Below are 7,010 nucleotides of genomic sequence, written 5' to 3'. Positions count from 1 at the left end.
AAGATGAGGGGTCACATGTTACAGCAGCTGATGTAGCTGATGTAGCTTCACCTATGGGAACTTATAAATTCAGTTCATGACCTCAAGGAACAAGGAAAAGGCCCATGAGATGAAAAATGGGGTTTTCCAAGTTTTTTTCTTAGCACAGCGCAGTAATTCATGCGCAGTTAAGATGTGCAGCACATGTTTCTAATTCACTTAGGTGTCAATCAGAAATAATTGCAGCAGTCAATGAAGCTATGCCTGTTAAAGAGATAAAGAAGAGCACAGCTCTCCAAGTCTCTCCAGCTTACTATTACTGACAGTATTGCAGACTCAATGCATTTTTAGAAACACAGGTTTTGTGACATATTTGCAATAGTTGGAATAATTTTGCGTTTTTAAATTTCTTTTTATGAAACAAAATCTTGCATTCTAAAAATGAAAGTTTCCTTGACTTCTTTCCACTGATAGTGCTCCCATGCCAGAGAAAGCAACCCTCTGAGTGTAGTAGCACTGTTGTCTAGCCTGATTCCATATTTACTCATTTAATTTGGGAGGATCTGGAAAAAACACTCTTGGATGTGATCATTAGTCCTCAGGGGAAAGCCCTGTCCTGACAGAGCAAATGTGTCTATTTTCAAGCACTTCATGGCCTCCGTGATCTCTGGTTCTCTGTGGGCTTAACTTGATGCAGAATATGCAACTACACACTCTTTTTAAGGGTCCAGTGGGACTTGTTTAAACATGAACCATTATTAATATGTCAGGATACGTGCACTGTAGTAAGTCACCCTGACAAAACAGAGGAGTTCTTGCAAGCACTACTGCCCTGCAAAAAAACCCAACTTATTCATTAGCACACCCTGGTGAGCCCTTTTAAATTTGGCTTAGCATGATGAGATGGATGTGTAATTAAACTGACAGGTTCAATGTAAAGGAGCAGTTGATTTTGAAACTTGAGGAAAATTATGTACACAACACAGACCACTCTCAACTGAGGAAACAATATTGCTGTAAAACAGCTTTTCCTCCCACACTCATAAAATGTTCATGACTTTTAATTTTTTTTTTTTTTTTTGTGCTGATGGCCAGTATGGATTAACATTCCTTGCATAGTCCTGGGGTATTTTACAGAGCAGGTCTACTTGCACTTCAAAAATATTTATTTCAAGTGTTGGACAGTAGCCCATTTTCACAGAACATATTTCATTTGTCCTCACCACAGTTATATATTGTCAAGAGCGCCATTATCAGCCAATAACTGCACCTCATTTCACTTCCTCGCTGCATCTTATCACAAACCAAGTGCTGACATCCTTGCATGAATATAACTCTTCCTGCAATGACTGATGAATGAAGCTGCCGAAGCTCTGCAGATGAAGATATCCATGGGATCAAATTCAGGCTGGATTTGGGGAGATTTTAGATTATGTGAATTAAACTCAGTGACACCCATGAGAGAAATCTCTTCAGAAAAGGTGTGGCTATTTTCCAGAATATTGCATGTCTTCCTAAATACAGGGCCATTGATTGCACAAAACCACCGTGCTGCACCCATCACAGGAAGCCTGATCCAGCAATTAGAGCAAGGGACTGCAAGTCATCATCAGAATACAAATTTCTGTACACGTGATCTTCCATTTCCCAGGAGTCACTCATCCATCCATAAAACACAGGCTTTAATAAATTGTTAATAATAATCAGGCCATATAGGTTTGCAAACCACTTTTCATTGTTAATCTAGAAAATATTATGAATTTTGTTGACATTTTGCATTTGGAATCTATGCAGCATTCTGATCCACTACTGATCTGTAACCTGTGCAATGCTTTCAATGCCAGGGCACTAAACATTTTTTTGTGCTGCAGAAATCAGTGCTAGAGGCATATGATACCCTGAGTCTTTGTAAACATGCAAAACTGATGACAGGTTTTCCTATGCCTTTCTGAAGCATTCCAGAGATTAGAAGGGGAAAGGTTAGAATGGTATTCTGCATGTTTTCTAATGACGTGCTTTCACATTTCTTTGTCCAAGACCCTCGCTCACACTAGACCAATTCTAAACACATTGATCCTGCTCCTAGGTAATCTGTGAGACAGCCTTGCTAGGCTGGGTTCCTGTTTTAAAAGTAGTAGGCACTTTATTTTTTAATATTTGTATATTTGTGCATTGCTGTATGATGCTTCCATTGTGAAAAAACACCCTTCAGTGTAAAATGACAAAATACCATTACAAACCAAAAAATTCTCATACTTCCTTTGGCTAACTAGCAGCCTATTTTTTCCACCCTGAAGAGTACTTAATATGATTCACCCTCTGCCTTTCCTTATCAGGTTTCCCCTTTCATTCAGCTGAATACTTCTTGGTTTGCATTCTGCGCCTGTTCTTGTGCCTTATCTGTTTCCAACTTAATTGACTAGAAAAGCTCTTAGAAACATCAATATCAGACTCTGTCTCCTCTTCTTCTTCTAAAATGCAAATAAGATGGTCTAGTATTCTCCTAATTTTGATATGGTTGTTGTAAAATCATGGCCTATGGATTGTGCAGGCTGCTGACAGCACTGCCCAGAGAGAAGCTGATGCTGTCCCCACCCAGCTCATGAGCAGGACTATGACCAGCAGTCAGAGCCTGCCTATGTGTCTGGGGCATAAACCCCCACATTTCATAATGGTTCATGGTATAATGCTCCTATTCAATATGGGTGTTTGCTGAAGATGAAGAAATTTTTAAAGGTGAGAGTTCATTTGTGCCCTCTTGCCTCACCAAGGAGGAGGAAATGCTTTTATTGCCAGGTTTGTTTAGCACTAGGAGTACATAGGCTCTTTGTACTGAACCAGACTGGATTGCACCCAAACCTGAATCTTTAAGACCTGGTTCCAGCAAGCTAGGAACACGCAGAAATGTATTGCCATCATCAAGCCTTTGATGAGGAAGGCTGAGGTTTCAGAGCGTGTAAGGTGAACTGTGGCATTGGCCTATCCCCAGCCAGCTCCCTGCTGCATTTTGCACAGGTCAAAGCACAGCTTTGACTTTATTTCTCCTGGTACACTAGCTGCTACTGAAAGAAAAATGCACCTTTTAAACAATTATTCATGCATACCTCCAGCTTTGAGCTCCTGGTTTTCTCAAGGGAAAGCTGTTTTTTGTCTTTGTTCTTACAGACCTTCTAGTTTCAGGATCTCTGCTTGTGGTCACATGGATACGCTTTAGTCAGTCCACACAACCAAAATCCACAAACCACTCTCCCTCTGCTGCTGGGGAAATCTATTTCCTCCCTGGTGCTTTGATGGAACCCAGCAATCTTCCTTTGCTCACCAGCCCCTCATGAGTATTGACCAGGTGCTGAAGAGCAAACACAGCTGGGCCCAAAACCTGTTTTCCAGAAGTCACTGATTTTCTCTAGTTTTCTCAGTGGTTAATTACACTCACTGTTAGAAAGATACACTTTGTACTCAGTTTCCAGCCATTGGTTCATGTTTTTCTGCCAAATAAATATAATTTTATGCCTGCAAAAGAAGAAAATATTTTGCAATAAAATAGCCCTTGTAGCTAAGCCTCCAAATTGTTTCTGTGGCTTCTCTCATATTCTGTGAAATTTTAATATTAAATCTGCCAAAAAAATGTTGACACAACACCTGACAACTCTGTTAAATGACTCAGCTTCATGTAATATGTATCCATTTTCTGCTTTTTTCCCTGCAGACTGTTTATTCCCCTTTTTGCCTCTTCCACATTATTGCTAACAATTTTATCATCCCTATCTAGCAAGTGGCCTTATTCTTGTCTACATATGTTTGTTTCTATTATATTTCTAGTTCTTCCCTTTGTTCCTTGCCTTGTGATTTAAATAGCTACTTATTTGTACCCCTTGCTATCTATTTTCTATGTGTGATATACTGATTTGTTATTCCTAATTGCATTCTCTTTGCAGATGAGCCAAGGAGCTCTGTTAGCCAGAGGTCTCCTATCTCTGGAGTGTGAAAGTGTGGCTTTGTGGCCAGCTAATTAGTTCTCTTAAAGGATTCCCATTTCTTTCTCTACACCTTTCATTCCAATTAATTTTACTGGTAATTTTCTTTAACTTTGGGAAATTAGCCCTTTTGAAGAACCAAACAGCAACCATCTTTTGTCTGCCCACAGTGAATGCAATCAGGTCATGATCACTGATCCCTAGGCAACCAGCGCTTCCAGACAAGTGATTAATTCATCGTCACCCATCCTAACGAGATCCAGAAGAAGGTTATCTCATGGTGACTGCAATACAATTCCTGAGATATGTAGAAATTTTCTCCTGTAATTTTGAGAACTCCTAATAGTGTCTTACTCCTGGCTGCACGGAAGGCGTCAGCCGCCTTGTCACACCAAAGCGTGTGCCCTTCATTAATCAATGCCTCCCTGCTGGAGTGCATGGGGAAATCCTGCAGGGAGGTTGCTTTTTGTCACCAGCATGATACACTGCATTTTCAGCCAAAAGCAGCACCCAGCCCCACGGCTGGTGACCGGACTTGTGTTTGCAGCTGACGGCCAGGCAGGTGAGTGCAGCAGTGGGGAGCTGGTGCAGGGCATGCTTCACTGGCTGCCTAAGTCACTCTGAAGCTTGGGCACTTCTCCAGATGTCACACTTCACTTCCAGTAATTAGATCACTGTGACAGTTTGGTACAAGAGGCTGAGCCTGTGCAGCCTGTCTCTACTCCAGGAATTCAGCTTCCAGAGTACCCCTGTGACACCCTTCCCATCCCACAGAGCAGCCACCACTGTCCTCAGCTTGCCCCTGAGAAGTCATGGTCCAAGCAGGACTCTGCAAATTAGTTTCACTGGAAGAATGGAGTCCCTGCAAGGAGTTTAGCCCTTCATCAGGACAAGGCAATGCATTTTCATCCAACTATTGATGAAATAATCTTGGCATGTGAAGCTGTGAGGATTTCTATCGACACATTTTTTACACTTTGCATCATCATGTGGTTGCTATTTTTCTTTAGGATGTGCACTGCTAGCAACTAACTTTTCTCCCTCCCCCCGCCATTACCACTATGCTTTTAGAGCATGTCCCAGCATTGAATTACTTGTGCTCAGCAGAAAGGTAGCTCAGTCCTTCTGAAAAACAGAGTTCTTTTCAACCTGTTCAGCAGGAAGCCTATTTCCACTCCTTAGCCCTTTCCAAGGGGGAGAGAAGTTGTGAATAATTTATTAAAATATTCCTTTTCCTTCCACCAACACCCTGATTCACAAGAGATAAAAATTTCCTTCTGCTTGACTCTGAGCTTTTCTTCGCCTCCAAGAGTTAAATCAGCACTGACCACAAAAGGTTCACATCGAGCTGCAGAGGTGATTTGGGTGTCCTGCTGACAGCAGGAAGGTGAGGTTTTAATGCCAGCATCTGTGGGTGCTCTGGTATGGGCTTTCTGTCCCATGCTGGTGAGGGTGCCCTGGGCACAGTGGCAGCAGCATCTGCTCCTGGCTCTGGGGTGCAGGGGATGCTCGGAGGGAGCGTCACACAAATACCTCCTGTGCAGCAGCAGGGACCCACTGAGACACTGACAGTCTAAACATTTGGTAACAAAACAAATGTCTGTCTACTCCAACCAGAGGCATGTAAGATAAGTGGATTGCATGTGGCGGTGGTGAAGAGGCAGTGGTGACATTAGTAAAGACTGTTAGGATTTCTGGAGTTCCCTCTTTTGTTACAGAGGTGCATAATCTTGGGAAAGTACTTGACTCTTCCTGTCTCCCTATCCTAAACCTCTGCCCCTCAGGGGGATCTCGTTTTGGTACGCTTCTGTGGGATCATTTTTACGTATTTAATTGTTGCAAGCAAGAAGAAAGAAAATCATGTGGCATGTTTGTATGTAGAAGTGTTTTCTGAAGTATCTACCTTAGAAAACAATGCACAAGGCCAACACATTCAAGCAAAGGTGGACATATCTGGAGAATAACCTCTTTCTTTATGTAGGAAGAGATGCAAGCAGCTGTCTCAACTGATATTTTTCTCCCCTTTGAAGCCTTTTCAAGAAAGGCAAAAGAGAATTGGAGGCTTATTATAAATTGGGTTCAGTTCTGTGTCCGCTGTTGTTAGTGTCACATCTCCTAGCAAGGAATGCTTAGAGAAAGAATGCAGGAAGAGGACAGATGTGCAGAGCTAGAGCCTTGATTTTTCATTCTCATCCCCAGTGACCTGCACCTTCAATACTTCAGGAGTGACAAATGGTATCCCTGTATTTGATAACCCACAATAGACACACCTTCTGTGAGTTGGTCTAATTTTTTTATTGTTGAAGACATTATGAAGTGATTGAAGTGATGAGTCCCACAAATGTCCCATTTGAGTTATCTGATGATTTTACAGACTCCTGTAATGTTCTCCTGAGGCCACCCTTTTTCTAGGCTAAGAGTCCCCTTATACTTAACGTGTCTTCACACATCCTTTTCATACACGATTTATTTCAGCTTCTCTTACTGCAATATTTCATTTTCTGCCAGGCTGATGGGGCTACAAGATATACACTTAGTTTAAAAAATGCAAGTACACCCTGTATTTATTCAGGAGAATAAAAATGGATCATGATTTCTTATCTCTTTCCTTTTTTCCTAGTTCCTTATGCTCTATTTACTTTCTTGACCTCTCCAAATATTGAGCTGCCATTTCAGGAGTGCTCTCTCCCTGTCTTCCAGATCTCCTGAAAGGTAGAAATAGTCTGTAGTCAATGGAATTAAGTTTTGGAACTAGTCAGGCACATGGAATTAAGTTTGTGCACTCTCCCTTGAGCACAAATGGTGTCTGTATATATTTTAGCACTGTAAAGGAAGAAGTGGCTGTGTAAAATAGGCACATCTGCCAAACCAAGCAAAAGTCAGGTGAGAATCTCTAAACATTCAGCCTGTCTTAAACATCACAGCCACGTGTCTGGGCTTACCCTTCTGCATGGTGACAGATTTTATAAGAACACAAACAGAGCCTGGGGGTGCCAAGCTCGGGCTCCTGCCTGCATGAACTTCTTGGCTGACCGGAATTGGGACCACGTGCAGAGC

Source organism: Ammospiza caudacuta, chromosome 3, assembly GCF_027887145.1.
Source record: "Ammospiza caudacuta isolate bAmmCau1 chromosome 3, bAmmCau1.pri, whole genome shotgun sequence".
Taxonomy (NCBI): Eukaryota; Metazoa; Chordata; class Aves; order Passeriformes; family Passerellidae; genus Ammospiza; species Ammospiza caudacuta.
Note: the sequence above shows the minus strand (reverse complement) of the source record.